A 17,430-nucleotide genomic window follows, 5' to 3' on the forward strand; every position below is an offset into this window, starting at 1 on the left:
AGCCACATTATCCGGAAGCAGCTCTGACGGAGCGAATAGTGCCGCTCCCACCACCCCACCACCCAAATGCACTAATTCGCCCATTGGGATTGATGCCAGTAAGTTCCCAATTACGGTAACTGGTCGCAACGCCATATGATAAGAGTCGGATTTCGTTTTCGTACCACGATTCTGGGCTGGCACCTGCGCCGAGCTCCCTTAGTAAGGTCGTGTGACAACGGCTTGAAACGGCGAGACAACAACCGGTGCAGGGGTCTCCGTCCCGTAAAACCTGGCAGGCCTTCCAATACGTTCCAAATTCATTGCCCGGTGGGAACCGGGCAGGAGTGGGATCAGATGTCCTTTCCGGACTTGCGCCGGTCGGGGGTGTCATAGTTGCTCATAAGGCGCTATGGCAGCCGCCCCTAGCCATGGCCTCACTGCTTCGGCATAGACTACCATGGGACCAGATAGGCGACCACTCCAGTATGGATAAGGATAGCGGCTGGAAGGGGGACCCACTTAACAAAAATGAACAGTAATAATGAAGATCAACAATTGGGCGCAGATGGGTTGAAAAACCCGTTTGCACGAGGAGGCATCCAGAGGTCTCCGCCGAGAAAGGCGGAGATGGATGCAGTAAAGGACGCCTGCGAAGACGGCAAAGGCAGTACGCCTACCGGATCGACGCAAGACATCGCAGTGGCTGGTCCAATGTTGATAAAGGCGGTCGGAAGACAGCGAGACACGCTACCGAAGGTAGTAGCGCTGTCGGAGCAGCTCGATGCCATAATCGAGTTTGCGAAAAGTCGCACCAACACGACGAAGTACCTGAAGCAGGCTCTCTACATGCTTCGGTCCTCCGTCGATGCTGCGAAGAAGGAGCACGCCGAGCTCAAGGCAAGAGCGGTGGCTGCAGAGAAGAATGCAACTGAGGTGACCGAAGGGCGACGAAGTCGGTCCAAACGGACACCTGCATGTTTGCAGCGGTTTGCGCCTCCGGGTCAGCCGCAAAAAGAGCAAGGCAGTCTCCGGGGGAAGCCCCCGAGAACAGCAAGAAACGGTTGGTTGTGCTAAGCCCGCGAGATAGCACACCAACGGCCTCCAAGTCCGCCGAAAAGTCTGCCGAAGTGGCAGCTACGGGAAACCCTTGGGTTACCGTGGGAGGAAGGAAGCGCCAAAAAGACAGCAAGCGCAACGACGAGAAGGCGACAAATCGTCCAAAAATGGGAAAGAAGGCGCGAAGCAGGGGCGACGCCCTCATACTCAAGACGGAGGGGTCCAAGTACTCCGAAGTCTTGAAGAAAATGAGAGGCGAAACCCAGCTCAAGGATCTGGGAGCGGATGTGCGGACCATCCGTCGTTCTCGCACCGGCGAGATGATCCTTGAGCTCCGTAAGGATGCTAAAAACAAGGGCGCTGCCTACAAGACGGTAGCCGAGCAGGTCCTCGGGAAAGATGTGCAAATTCGGGCACTCATCTCAGAGGTGACTCTCCAGCTCAAAAACCTGGATGAAATCACCGAGAGGTGCGATATTGCACAGGCCCTCAAGGAGAAGTGCGGAGTGGAAGGAGCCACTGAGGTAATTCGCCTCCGAAAGGGTCCAGCGGGGAACCAGGTGGCCACTTTCCGGCTTGCATCGGCCGATGCAACTCTGGCCCTGAAGACAGCCAAACTTAAGGTTGGCTGGTCAGTATGTCCCCTGAGCATACTCCAGCAGCCGGACGTTTGCTTCAGGTGTTTCGAGGGAGGACACAAGTCCTGGACCTGCAAGGGGCCCGATAGGAGCCAGTTATGTAGGCGTTGTGGTGGTGCTGGCCATAAAGCTAAAGACTGCGGGGAGCCTCCCAAGTGCTTGGTATGTACTGGAAAACGGGACGCCAAGCACTTTATGGGAGGCCCACGGTGCCCAGCCGGTAAGGCGGCCACGAAACCACGGGCGTGAGGGTGACACAATTGAACCTGAACCATTGCTATGCGGCACAGCAGCTGCTATACCAAGCAGCGTCTGAGTCGCGGTCGGACATCGCAATCGTATCGGACCCCTACTGCATTCCTCCCGGAAACGGTAATTGGGATGCAGATAAGTCCAGTACGGCGGCCATATGCACGACCAGCAAGTTCCCGGTTCAGGAGGTTGTGTCAACCTCAAATGAAGGATACGCGGTTGCCAAGGTGGACGGAGTGTTCTACTGCAGTTGTTATGCTCCGCCGCGTTGGTCTATCGAAAGGTTCACCCAGATGGTCGATTTGTTATCTATGGAGCTGACGGGACTAACACCCTTAGTAGTGGCGGGCGACTTCAACGCTTGGGCTGTTGAGTGGGGAAGCCGCCGCTCGAACCGGAGGGGTCAGATCTTGTTGGAAGCTTTGGCAAAGCTCAACCTAGATCTGGCCAACGTTGGAACCAAGTGTACATTCAGCAGAAATGGTGCGGAGTCGATCATCGACGTGACGTTCTCCAGCCCAGGACTGATCGTGAACTGGAGGGTAGACGATGGCTACACCTATAGTGACCACCAGTCGGTCTGCTATAGCGTAGTCCAGAACGTGAGGCGGCAGGCGACGGGTAGAGCCAATACTCCGACCGTCCGCGGGTGGAAGACATCGCATTTCGATGCCGAGGTATTTGCAGAAGCAATGAGAAGAGAGCGCGAGGGGGGCAGTTGGCTCCGCCCGAGTGCTGACCAATTAGTTGCCACATTATCGCGGGCGTGCGACGCCACCATGCCTAGGACCCGCCAACCTAGGAATGGTAAGTCACCGGTATACTGGTGGACCGACGCGATAGCGGACCTCCGTAGCGCGTGCCTCCGTGCAAGACGGATGTTGCAACGTGCACGTACCGATGCACAGAGGGTAGAGCGCCGTGTAGTATTCGGATCTGCAAGATCGGCGCTTAAAAGTGCGATAAAGGCGAGCAAAAGGGCCTGCTTCGATAGGCTATGCGCGAGTGCCAATACGAATCCGTGAGGCAACGCCTACAGAGTCGTAATGGCGAAGACCAAAGGCGTGTTGGCGCCTGCAGAGCGATCACCAGCGATGCTGGAGCGTATCAGCGAGGGACTCTTTCCACGACACGAGCCAAATCCTTGGCCTCCGGTTGCTGAGTCTCACGTCCGACGTTCCAGTATCTCAGACACAGACCAGGGATGGTCGGCCAACCTGCCGGGCATCCAATCCGTGAGAGACGGCAGCCGTGCAGAGGTTGTGGAGGAGGTAAGGGTTACGAATGAGGAACTCATCGTGATCGCCAACTCCCTAAAGGTGAGCAAGGCACCGGGACCGGATGGAATCCCGAACTTGGCCATCAGGACGGCCATGAAAGTGGCCCCCGATCTATTTCGAGCAGTCATGCAGAAGTGCCTGGATGACTGCCTCTTTCCGGACAGGTGGAAGCGACAGAGATTGGTGCTGTTGCCGAAGGCTGGGAAACCGCCAGGGGACCCATCGGCATACAGACCTATCTGTCTGCTGGACACTACGGGCAAGGTGCTTGAGAGGATTATCCTCAACAGACTGGTGAAGTACACAGAGGGTGTAAACGGTCTGGCAAGTAACCAGTTCGGCTTCCGGAAAGGTAGATCCACGCTGGATGCTATTCTCTCTGTCACCAAGACGGCAGAGGTAGCACTCCAGCGTAAGAGTTGGGGCATTCGCTATTGCGCAATCGTCACGCTTGACGTGAAGAATGCATTCAATAGCGCCAGTTGGGACTCCATAGCGCTCGCGCTTAGGAGCATCCACGTACCGGTGTCGTTGTACAAGATTTTGGAAAATTATTTCCAGAATCGGGTACTAGTTTACAACACGGAGGAGGGTCAGAAGTGCGTCCCAATCACCGCAGGGGTACCGCAAGGTTCCATCCTGGGCCCGGTGTTGTGGAATGTCATGTATGACGGGGTGTTGAAACTAAAGTTCCCTGTAGGGGTTGTGATCGTCGGTTTCGCAGACGACATCACGCTAGAGGTCTACGGCGAGTCGATCGAAGAGGTCGAGTTGACGGCCGCGCACTGCATACGCAAGGTCGAGGACTGGATGCACTCTAGGAAACTGGAGTTAGCGCACCATAAAACGGAGGTTACGGTTGTGAACAACCGCAAATTAGAGCAACAGGCGGTGGTCAGAGTCGGTGACTGCACCATTACCTCAAGGCGTTCCTTGAAGCTCTTGGGGGTTATGGTTGACGATAAGCTCACATTTAAGAGTCACGTCGACTATGCCTGTAAGAGGGCTTCAACGGCCGCTGCAGGACTATCTCGAATGATGTCCAATAGCTCAGCGGTATATGGCAGCAAGCGTAAACTTCTTGCCAGCGTGGTTTCGTCCATACTTAGGTATGGTGGGCCAGCGTGGTCCAAAGCGTTAGGTACCAACAGTCATCGTCGAAAACTGGAAAGTACCTACAGGCTCATGTGCCTGAGGGTTGTGAGCGCGTACCGTACAGTGTCATACGACGCAATCTGCGTCCTGTCCGGCATGATGCCTATCAGCATAGCCATTAAGGAGGACGTAGAATGCTTCGATCAACGTGACACAAGGGATATACGAGGCACCAGAAGGTCATTCTCGATGATCAGATGGCAGCAGGAATGGTCCAATTCCGCAAAGGGTAGATGGACGCATCGACTTATTCCGGACGTATCCGGATGGGTCGGGAGGCGCCATGGAGAAGTTAACTTCCACTTGACACAGATTCTGTCAGGTCATGGTTGCTTCAGGCAGTATCTACACAGATTCGGGCATGCGGGATCCCCCATGTGTCCCGAGTGCGCGGATGCGGAAGAAACTGCTGAGCATGTCTTCTTCGTGTGTCCTCGTTTTGTGCATGCGCGGAGCGACATGATGGTAGTGAGCGGGCCAGACACCACTCCAGACAACCTAGTTCGGAGGATGTGTAAAGACCCAAACATTTGGAGGGCGGTTTGTACAGCCGCCTCTCAAATAGTTTTAGAATTGCAAAACAGGCGACAGGTTGACCACCGACACGCCAGTGTTAGCTAACGGCCAGTCTCCAGGTTAGTTAGCTAAGTTAGCAAAGAGATCTATAGAACCAAGAGGGTGCACAGAGCACAAAAGCCGCTCCCCGAAGCAATACCTAGCGGTGGTCCCGGGGAGTATTATGGGCTGGAGACTGGAGGGGTTTTAGTGGGTCCGGTCACTGATTCAAACCAATCCCACACTCCCTGAGGTTGGTCACCTCAGGGGTTTGGATGCAAATTTCCCCTCTACCTGAAACAAAAAAAAAATATATACATATATATATATATATATATATATATATATATATATATATATATATATATATATATATATATATATATATATATATATATATATATATTTATATATAATATAAATCACAAAAGGCTAAAAACTACAAAAAGCTGAAAATCATAAGGCTGGAAATTCAAAAAGTTCATTATTTTCGATTTCATCATTTGTGTGAACTATTTGTGTTGATTATCAGACTGGTGCCAAGGTCTGTATGAGAACTTTTGTTGCCGAACCCACTGTGCAGTGTCCCATATGGTCTAGTGGCAAGGATATCTGGCTTTCACCCAGAAGGCCCGGGTTCGATTCCCGGTATGGGAACCAGATGTTGCCGAACCCACTGTGCAGTCGTCACCGGTTGTCAGTGAGTCCCGGTCACGCATGACAGACTACCAACAGGACGGACATAGATCAGCGTCAAAGGATAGATAAAATATCGATTGAGAGAGGAGGAAGTGAAGAGAGTTAATCAGTGAAGTTAAAGCAAGGAAGATAATAGAAATTTGGTTAGAGGAAGAGTTTGTTAAAAGTGTTAAATTTGTGGACAGGAAAGGTAAAAGGAATAAAGATTCAGATGGAATATTAATTAAAATTATATATTGTTTAAATAGGCTGAAAGGAGATTTCTCAAAATTATTATTTTCACATTCCGCATAGTCGAAAAACACCAAAATGTGAGTTGCAAATTTTGTTATTATAAACAGCATTAAACAAATAAAAAACTTTCAGCTTTGAAGCTGCAGTAAAACGCACGCTATCAGAGAGGTGATTTTGTGCTTCGCGACACCGAAAACTTCCTCAACAAAAATCTTCAAAGATTTTGTGGTTAGATCATCAACGTGGTCGAGTGAGATGAATCCAGAATTGGAGAGCAATTGCATGCTATGCAACCAGCCGGACGGGGCTGACGACTTAGTACAGTGCGACAAATGCGACGGGTACGTGCATTATTCGTGTGCTGAAGTAGGAGATTCGATTGCCGATGAGGATCGGAGTTTCATTTGTAAGAGGTGCGTCGAGATCGACGAAGTAGTTACTAATTCGTCCCGCCGGACTAGCATACACTCCAATGCAACAACGCGCAGCAGCGCAAGAGCGGCCCGCACGGCGCTAAAGTTACAGCAGCTGGATCTGCAACGGCAAAGCCGTCTAAAAGAGCTCGAAGAAGCTGAAAAGTATCAGCAACTACGACGAAAAGTAGAATTAGACTTTGAGCAGCAACGTTTCGATGTGTTGGAGGCACAATTACGCGAAGAAGAGGGCGCCGCTAGTATTAGGAGCAGAGTTAGCTCCAGAGTGGTTCGGGAGAATACCAACCGTTGGCTCACCGTCACGAGTCAGACTGAAGAACAGGAAACAACGTCCACTAGACCAGCCGTCGTTTCGACTCCAGGGGACGATTTTATTAATCGTCTACTCGAACCAGCGCTGGAAACTCCAACTGGACATGGTGCGACGGCCGACGTTAATGGTCCGAAAACAGCACCGACTAACAAATGCACAAATCAGCTACAAGAGCACGACAAAGGAACCACCAACACCAATATCGTGACGTCAAGACTTCCACACGGTGAGCAGGTCCGTGATCCATCACCATCTAGAGCGAGAGTGGTCAATGCAACGCTACAAGACATGGGCTCAACAAGCAATAGAGGTCAGTGTACATCGGACCAGGTGAGATCTAAGTTAGGCAAAATAAATGTCGGTTTACAAACTATAGTTGAATCAAACACAACCAACCGTCCTACACTAAAAATGCAAGAATTTAATAGTCAGATAGAAGGTCAGGGTAGAAAAAGTGATGCTGTTAGATCGGAGACTCAAAATAAACTAAGACAGGCTATTGTTTCTCACAATCCTACACATGTTTCGTATGACACAGCTCAGATTTCGTTCCATTCTATCCCTGTCCCCCCGCCTGAACGTAATCAACAACCACCACCACCGGGACGGTCATCGTCGATATTGAATCCACAGCGAATCACGACACAGTATCTCTCAATACAGCAACCGATGGTTGCGAACTTTTCGGAACGTGAGCAACCGCTCCCAGCCGATCAGCAGACTGAGTGTGGTGTCTCAGCTCCTAGATCAGAGTATTTTCGTCAATTTTTGCAACAACAATGCCGTGGATCGCATATGCCAGTTGCCTCTCAATCGTCTGAGCAACAGCAACGTTATACACAAGCGCCGTCGGTGCTTCCACAGCCACCAGGTTATCAGCTGTTTCAGGTGCCAAATGCAGTGGGATCGGTAGCGCCCGGACCGTCGTCGGTTAATTTTTCACCTTCGGGATATCAACAGTTTCCGATATCGAAATCATTAGGGTCGCAAGCGCCAAGACCACCACCCAGGCCCAAACAGTTGTACGCGCAGGGAAATCTTAACACAGGACGAGTGCCTGCTCAGCAGAATGTTTTCAATCGAATGCATGCAGACCATGTAACTGGACCTACCGCCCAACAATTAGCCGCTCGTCAAGTAATACCAAGAGAGTTGCCGGTTTTCTCTGGTGACCCGCAGGAATGGCCGCTTTTCTTCAGCTCGTTTCGTAACTCAACCGAGGCGTGTGGATATAACGATGCTGAAAATTTGGCGAGACTGCAACGTTGCCTGCGAGGACATGCTCTAGAAAGTGTTCGCAGTCGTCTGTTAATTCCAGAGTCAGTTCCCCAGGTAATTACTTCTCTAGAACGGCTCTACGGAAGACCTGAGGTAGTGATTAATTCACTTTTAAAGCGAATGCGGGAAATTCCTTCCCCTAGAGGCGCTGATCTGAAGACTTTAATCAAGTTCGGCATGGGAGTGGGAAATTTGGTAGAGCACATGATAATGGCAAACCAGAGGCAACACGTCAGCAACCCAATGCTGTTGCAGGAAATGGTGGATAGACTCCCCCCGAATTTGAAGCTACAGTGGGCGTCATTCAAACGTAGTTACCAAACAGTTGACTTAGAAGCGTTCAACAATTTTATGACAGAACTGGTAACAATGGCAAGCGAAGTTGTGCTAGTCGTGGATCCAGTGCAGCAGAGTTCAACAAAATCAGACAAAAATAGAAGAGAGAATGCAAAGGAGAGGCTGTTCGTACACCAACAAGCACATCTGACATCGGATTCGGGAGCAAACAGATCGCAACAAATGTATGCAAGCAAACCTTGCTCACACTGTAATCAGAAAGATCACCGAATTGCCGAATGCCAAAAATTTAAAAATTTGAACTTGGACGACAAGTGGAAAGCGGTCAAACAAAAGGGACTGTGCCGAATGTGCTTGATCCCACATCGTACGTGGCCATGTCGGTCCAAGCAAGAATGTGGAATTGAAGGTTGCCGTTTGCGTCATAATTCTCTACTGCATTCGGGAAACAATGTATCAAGTATGCCATCAGTGCCAACATCCACCCACCAAAACATTGCTCATCAACATCATCACTCTATGACGTCTTCAGCCATACTTCGATACATCCCTGTGACACTCTACGGAAATGGGAAGAGCTTAAATATTTACGCGTTCTTAGATGATGGATCATCAACGACCATGTTGGAAGCTGAAGTGGCGAGCCTACTGGGGGTAGAAGGACCCAAGGAGCCGCTGTGTCTGTGTTGGACAGGAGATGTGGTCAGGATGGAAAAAGAGTCACAGCGCGTTGAATTCGCAATCGCAGGAAAGAACGATGGGAAACACTTTCCATTAAAAGCGAGAACGGTGGGACAATTAAAATTACCCAGCCAAACGGTAGATTGCGAGGAACTATACGAGCATCATCCGTATTTAAAGAAAATACCGCTTAGCAGTTACACTCAAGTTACTCCCAAGCTTATCATCGGAGTAGATAACGCTCAGCTAATTAGTGCCCTTAAAAGTAGGGAAAGCGGTCAAGGAAGGTTGATTGCCGTGAAAACACGACTGGGGTGGTGTTTATACGGACGACACGCAGCCCATGGAAAGTTTGTAGAGAGCGTGAATGTACATGTGGAACGTTGCGAACATGATATCGAGCTGCACGACCTATTCAGACAGTTTTTGGCAATCGACGAAGCGAACATCCAGCAAAGTATGTCATCGGAAGAAGATAAAAGAGCGTTGAGGATACTCCAGGAAACTACCCGAAGAGTTGACGGGATACTGGAGACTGGACTACTGTGGCGTTATGACGAGCCCTGTCTGCCAAACAGCTATCCTATGGCTGTACGGAGAATGGAAGCTTTAGAGAGAAAGCTGTCCAAAGATTCGCACCTTCATCACAAAGTGCACCAACTAGTGGCAGAATACATAGATAAGGGTTACGCCCATCGAATAACACCAGAGGAGCTCAAGTTTACTGAACCAAGTCGCGTATGGTACCTACCACTTGGGGTAGTGAGTAACCCACGCAAGCCGGGAAAAATCAGACTAATCTGGGATGCGGCGGCGCGAGTCGATGGCGTGTCTTTCAACGACATGATGCTGAAAGGACCGGATATGCTGACCGCTCTGCCTACCGTATTGTTACGCTTTCGACAGAAACGTGTGGCATTCAGTAGAGACATACGGGAAATGTTCCACCAGTTTCTGATTCGGCCGAACGACAAGCAAATGCAGCGATTCGTTTTCAGAGAACAACGAGGACAACCCCCACAAATATTTGTGATGGATGTCGCTACGTTCGGCGCGGCCTGCTCGCCGTGTATTGCACAGTATCTGAAAAACAAAAATGCGGAGGAGTACGCAGAGCAGTTTCCCGAGGCAGCAAGAGCAATCGTTGAAAACCACTACGTGGACGATTATCTCGATAGTGTGGACTCGGTAGAAGAAGCGGTGAAGCTGATTCAGGAAGTCAAATACGTTCACTCTATGGCAGGTATGGAAATAAGAAATTTTGTCTCGAATTCCATCGAAGTGCTGAAACATATCGGGGAAAGCAGTAAGGTTGATAAGAAGTCGATGATCTTAGAAGGAAATGTCGAAAGAGTGCTTGGTCTGGTATGGAAACCTTCAGAGGACGCCTTTACATTCGACAGTACTCTAAAAGAGGAACTACGAGGTTTGGTGGGTGGACAAGTAGCACCTACTAAACGTCAAGTGCTACGAGTGATTATGTCGTTGTTCGACCCGCTGGGACTTGTGGCGCATTTCTCTGTTCACGGGAAAATAATAATGCAGCGAATTTGGAGAAGCGGAACGGATTGGGATGACCAGATTAGCGGTGCAATATTGGAGGAATGGCGCAAGTGGAGTGATTTGCTAGCTAGAGTACACGAAGTTCGTGTGCCAAGATGCTTCTTTCCCGGTACCAAGGGAACATCGTGTAATTCCCAGATCCATGTTTATGTGGACGCAAGTGAAAACGCATATGCTTGCGTTGCGTACCTCCGCAGCGACACGAATGGAGACATTCGGTGTACGTTTATAGAAGCGAAAACTAAGGTGGCCCCGTTGAAACCAGTTTCAAAACCTCGTCTGGAGCTACAAGCGGCTTTGATCGGTTCCAGAATGCTGGAAAATATATGTAAGGCGTTGACCATACCAGTGAATGCGAGATACCTTTGGTCGGATTCCACCACAGTTCTTGCGTGGCTGAGATCTGAAACTCGACGTTATCATCAGTTCGTTGGATTCCGAGTTGGAGAGATATTGTCCACAACCACCGTGGATGAATGGCGAAAAGTTCCATCAAAAATCAATGTAGCTGATCAAGCCACGAAATGGGGGAACGGGCCCAGTTTTGATCCAGAAACAAGCTGGTATACCGGACCAAGCTTCCTAAGGAATAAGCACCAAACCTGGCGAGTACCAACAGAAAAGGAGTTTTCAACAGAGGAGGATCTTCGAGCAGTCTCTCTTTTTCATCAAGAAGTGCCGAAGCCGCCAATAAAAACTGAACGATTCTCTAAATGGTCGAGACTTCTTCGAGCAGCGGGATACGTGTTGAGAGCTGTTGGAGTATTCCATGGGTCGAGGATAAAGGGTCCTTTGACGCAGGAGGAGTTGCAGAGGGCGGAAACCTTGCTTTGGCGACAAACGCAGATGCAAGAGTATGCAGATGAATACGCGACGCTTCTGTACAACAAAAAGCATCCAGAAGAAGAACAGAAGCAGATCGACAAGTCGTGCGCGCTGTATAAGCTGTCTCCAATACTAGACGATGAAGGTGTCCTTAGGCTGAATAGCCGCATTATTGCGGCGCCTATGCTTCATAGGGATACAAAATACCCTATCATTCTCCCCAAGGATCAGTGGGTGACAAAGTTACTGGTAGAAAGCTATCACGTTCGCTTTCTACACGGAAATCATGAAACAGTTGTAAACGAGATCAGACAGCGGTACTGGATTCCTCGGTTGCGCGTTTTAGTAGCGAAGGTCGCCAAGCAATGCCAGATCTGCCGGAATGGGAAAGCAGTGCCACAGGCTCCGGTTATGGCACCGCTGCCTGAAATTCGACTGACCGCTTACATACGTCCATTTACACACACTGGGGTAGACTACTTCGGACCGGTATTTGTGAAGCAGGGTCGAAGTCTGGTCAAACGATGGATCGCGTTGTTTACATGTCTGTCTATCAGAGCAGTACATTTAGAAGTCGTACACAGCCTGTCCACCCAGTCTTGTGTGATGGCTATTAGGAGGTTCGTGGCGCGCAGAGGGTCACCGGAGACATTTTTCTCCGACAACGGAACCAACTTCGTCGGGGCAAACAATCTTCTGCGCGAACAACTCCGTGGAATTTATGATCGCTGTGCCGTGACATTTACCAACTCAGCCACACAATGGCTATTCAATCCACCACTTGCGCCTCACATGGGAGGACCCTGGGAGCGCTTGGTCAGATCAGTCAAGACGGCAATGGCCGCAATTGCAGATCACCCACACCACCCCAGTGATGAAGTTCTTGAAACCGTAATACTCGAAGCTGAGTCAGTAGTCAACTCGAGACCACTCACTTACATTCCGCTAGAGCACACTGAGCAAGAGGCGCTTACGCCCAACCACTTCCTGCTTTACGGTACGAAAGGCATCAATCAACCGCTTCGGAACCAGATCGAAAGCACCGGGACACTGAGAGATAGCTGGAAATTGGCGCAGCATCTGGTGGACACATTCTGGAGTCGCTGGATTCGTGAATATTTGCCAACTCTAACAAGGCGTACAAAATGGTTTCAACCAATAAAACCGATTAAACCTGGGGATCTGGTGATGATAGTTGACGGAGGAAAACGGAACGGATGGATAAGAGGGCGTGTCATCAACATCGTAAAGGCAAAGGATGGGCAAGTTAGGCGGGCGTTGGTGTACTCGAATAGAGGAACTGTAAACCGACCTGTCACTAAGCTGGCTTTGTTAGACGTTCAGTCGGCTTCAGAAGAACCGGAAGTGGATGTCTCGGGCGTACCGGAACTACACGGGCGGGGGGATGTTGCCGAACCCACTGTGCAGTCGTCACCGGTTGTCAGTGAGTCCCGGTCACGCATGACAGACTACCAACAGGACGGACATAGATCAGCGTCAAAGGATAGATAAAATATCGATTGAGAGAGGAGGAAGTGAAGAGAGTTAATCAGTGAAGTTAAAGCAAGGAAGATAATAGAAATTTGGTTAGAGGAAGAGTTTGTTAAAAGTGTTAAATTTGTGGACAGGAAAGGTAAAAGGAATAAAGATTCAGATGGAATATTAATTAAAATTATATATTGTTTAAATAGGCTGAAAGGAGATTTCTCAAAATTATTATTTTCACATTCCGCATAGTCGAAAAACACCAAAATGTGAGTTGCAAATTTTGTTATTATAAACAGCATTAAACAAATAAAAAACTTTCAGCTTTGAAGCTGCAGTAAAACGCACGCTATCAGAGAGGTGATTTTGTGCTTCGCGACACCGAAAACTTCCTCAACAACTTTCAATAGCCCAATTTCTGCATTTAAATATAAGTTCATAGTAAAAACTACATATAACGCAACACACTCGTGGCCTTTGGCCAACTCGATTGTTCGGGGTGAATGCTGTCCTTACTCGCTACCGCTCGTTCGGACGAAACTAGGGAATCACCCCTATGTTTGGAATAGACCTAGGAAATCCAACAGATCAGTTGTTTGAGTGCACGTGGCCGCCACTTCCGACGGCGGGTCGGCGGCCGGCTCGGGCTGCGGGAGCAGTGCCGGCCTTGGGGCCGCCACAGTCCCTTGCCCTCGATTATGCGGCAAAGGCACATCAGGTGTACACCTATTGGTACGAGAATACAAACCGCTGAGACGATTAAAATACTCGGCGTATTTTTCACAAATTCAATTCGGGCAATGGTTAAAATAAACTGGGACGTGCTCGTGTCAAAATTTGCCCAGCATTTGTGGCTGCTTTCGCTGAGGAGCCTGAACCTTCAGCAGAAAGTAATACTGCTGAATACTTTTGCGACGTCCAAGATTGGGTATGTGGCATCAATTCTTCCACCGTACTGCGTGCACACGTCAAGAATAATTGCATCCATGGGGTCCTTCTTGTGGCGTGGACTACCGGCGCGCGTCCCAATGGAGCAGCTTGCGCGTGACATAGAATCCGGAGGGTTGAAGCTCCAACTACCTTCGATAAAGTGCAAAGCGCTGCTGTTAAATCGGCACATGCAGGCGAGTGGCTCCCTTCCCTTCTATCAATCCCTACTGAACCAGAACATCCCTCCCCCCACAGACCTCCCATGCCTCAAGTTTATTTCACAGCAAATTCCCCTTCTTCCCCCACTTCGCAAATCCCTCGAGTGACCAGATACACAGTCTGTTCCTCGAACGGACTGAAACGCCCCGTGTTGAGCGTAAATATCCAAGTGAAAATTGGAGACGAATATGGACCAACATAGCGAACAAACAGATGTCGTCAAACCTGCGTAGCAACCTCTACCTGTTCGTAAACGAGAAGACGGAGCACAGACGGTTGATGCGAATCATCCAACGAGCTGACGGTGAGAACTGTCTTCACTGTAATGCGACGTTTGAATCGCTGGAGCATAAATTCAGTGGCTGCGCTCGTGTAGCACACGCATGGGCGTGGGTGCAACAACAGATATCCTCTATACTTGGTGGGTGGCGGCGACTCTCTTTCGACGATCTAATGCGGCCTGCCTTGGAAAATATACGCCTAATAAAACGTAGACAGATATTGAAACTGTTCATAATATACATCACCTACGTTAATGAAGTTAACGGTAGGATCGATGTTGGCGAGCTTGAGTTTTACATAAGATGTGCATTTGTATAATATGTAAATAATTTTTTTTTTTTGAAACAATAAACAATACTTTTTTTACAAAAAAAAAAAAAATACATAAGTATGGGCATACGAAGCGGTGAACGAAAAACTAGTTTTTTTACACATTTGTGGCAGATCTTCATTTCTCTATTAATCTATTCCATTGCCATTCATCCTTTATTTGCCTTAAAAGCATGTTTTTTTGTCACCTTAGGAAATTTTTGAATTTATTAGAGTCCAAAATTTTTAATTCTGATTTAAATTACAAAACTCTCAGCCTTTTATGATTCAGCCTTTCGTATATGATACATACTTTTCAGCCTTTCGAGTTTCAGCCTTCCGTGTTTCAGTCTTTTGAGTTTCAGCCTTTCGTTACTAACCCACTCATCCTACATAGTTTTATCACAGACTAATAGACGTAACACTGGTACCTAGCTCCATCGCCACAATGAACGATCATTTCAAATTTTCCATCTAATAGTAGTTATCGCGCGACAACAACGCCTGGGGCGCTGTCATGTAATCTCTTACATATTTTGTATGTATTTTGTAACGTTATGCGTGCCAAGGGAAGAATGGGTCTGCAGACCTGTCGGAAGCAGAAGCAGCCAAAACGAAATCCAAAACAAGCTGAATCTGTGAAACCGAGAGCTCGGAAGCTTTATGACAAACTTCTGACCAAAAAAAATGGGGTGTGTTATCATGGATGACGAAACCTACATAAAACTGGACTATAAGACTCTGCCAGGACCGCAATTTTATACATCACCGAAGGGAAAGGATGTCCCTGGACCAGTGAAAGCCATTTACATCGAAAAATTCGGCAAGAAGGTAACGGTTTGGCAGGCCATTTGTGAATGTGGGAAAATATCTCGTCCATTCATTACGAATGACACAATGAATGGTAAAATTTATGTGAAAGAGTGTTTGCAGAAAAGGTTGTTACCCATGGTTAAGCAGCATAACAATCCTCCAATCTTTTGGCCCGATCTTGCTTCCTGCCATTACTCTAAGGATGCACTAGGGTGGTAAAAAACAAATAATGTCACATGTGTCCCAAAGGAGATGAATCCTCCAAACTGCCCTGAAATTGAAACTCCTATTGAAACTTTTTGGGCTTTGACCAAGGCAAAGCTGAGGAAATATGTCAAACCAGCGGACAATGTTGAAAAATTTAAAAAAGATTGGCTTAAAGTGGTAAAAATGGTCGGAGAACACACTGTGGAAAAGCTTATGAGTAGTGTTGAGAGAAAAGTTAGAGAACTCGCGTATCCTACGAAAAACAATCCCAACTTGAATTGAAACTGGAAAGAAAACACTTATTATCTATATTTCAGAACAAAATGACCCGAAAAATCCTGTATTTTTTGTTTTATTCAAGAAAAAAGATGTATTTATAATTTTCGGAACAGTCTATAGTTCCCAGTTTGACACATGCACGTACGCTGGCGCTGATGTCGGAATAGAATAGGCAACGCGAACACGGCAGCAGATGGTGCTAGTGTTACAATTGTAAAATACTGGTATCATCGAAACAATTATTTTATTGAAAATCTGTTCGAAGTGTTATGTCTGTTAGTCTCTGGTGTCATGATTACAAACCACGGTAATTCGAGAATTCGCGTAAAAAAACACGGTAATTCTAAAATTCGCGTAAAAAAAACTTTGCACCATTTTATAAAAAAACGAATGATTTTAATTTTCATTATTTCTGTAGATGAAAAACTAAAAAAAAAACAAGCAATTCAAATACACTATAGTCGCTTTTCTCGCGGGGGATACGTGTTGCGTAAAAAAACCGCGTAAATTCCGGAATCCGCGTAAAAAAACGCGTAAATTCCGGAAGCCGCGTGTAAACAAACCGCGTACATTCCGGAATCCGCGTAAAAAACCTGCCGTAATTTTAATTCGAGTGAAGAGAAACCAAAATCCGCGCAAAAAAAATACCGCGTAAATTCCGGAATCCGCGTAAAAAAAAACGCGTAAATACCGGAATCCGCGTAAAGAAAAACCGCGTGAACTCCGGAATCCGCGTAAAAAAAACGCGTAAATTCCGAAATCCGCGTAAAAACCCGCGTAAAAAAAACGCGTAAAAAGCGACCTTAGTGTACCTATGAATTGCATACCAAAAAAACATTTTTATCGAATAATACCTTATATGGCTTCAGTTCAGCCACCTTATAGTAAATTTGGAAAATCTATACTGAGCGTCTTAGGAGAGTGATTCAAGAAATCAAAAAAAATAATTATTGGTTTCCGTTAGACTCTATTAGAAATTTGGGAAATAAATATTGAAATTCAGTCCGCGCAAATATAAATTTCGGCTGTGACATACAGTCATCCTCAGTGCTTATGTGAACTGGTAAAGAGCAAAGCGTAAAGCCTGTTTTTTATTTGTAGTAGGTAAAATGAAAATTTAGCACTCTAAATTGGAGTTAGGTAGGGAATTATGCGGTCGGTTGTTTACCGTACCATGTCTGGGGTTTTTGGGAAGTTTCGAAAATATATTCCAGTTCCCTTTGCTTGGCTACTTTACTTAGAGGTAAAGTTTCCATGCGATGGATCATATGATGGAAGGATGTTATTTTATGCTGGAAGGGATGGTTTGAAGTGTTAGGTATTATCCGTTTTGTATTCGTGGGTTTTCGATAAATTTCAAATTCCAAGTCCGTAGACTTTCTGACTACAACGACGTCCAAGAAAGTCTGTTGTTAAGTTCTTTTCCAATTGTGAAGTTTATGTTTTTATGGGTATTATTAAGGGATATGAAAAAAGTTTCAAGATCTACCCCTTTCAAAATACAAAAAAAAAAACATCCACATACCTCATCGATATAGAAGCTGGGATGGACAGTTGTAAACTATCCACAGAACAAACTGGGGAAGTACGCTAATTTTTTTCAGAAATTACTAAGATGCTGCCACGTCATGAAAATTCGTCTGTATTGAAGACAGTTGAGGAAT

General features: G+C 47.4%; 1 protein-coding gene and 1 non-coding gene across 2 annotated transcripts in view; both read left to right on the plus strand.

Annotated features, from left to right (window-relative positions):
- Positions 1-17,430, plus strand: part of LOC129717797 (uncharacterized) — a 47,260-nt gene that overhangs the window by 19,197 nt on the left and 10,633 nt on the right. The window lies entirely within an intron of this gene.
- On the plus strand, positions 5,504-5,575 carry Trnae-uuc (transfer RNA glutamic acid (anticodon UUC)). The gene has a single exon. It is a non-coding gene; the product is annotated as a tRNA-Glu (tRNA).

The sequence above is a fragment of the Wyeomyia smithii genome, chromosome 1 (assembly GCF_029784165.1).
Source record: "Wyeomyia smithii strain HCP4-BCI-WySm-NY-G18 chromosome 1, ASM2978416v1, whole genome shotgun sequence".
Taxonomy (NCBI): Eukaryota; Metazoa; Arthropoda; class Insecta; order Diptera; family Culicidae; genus Wyeomyia; species Wyeomyia smithii.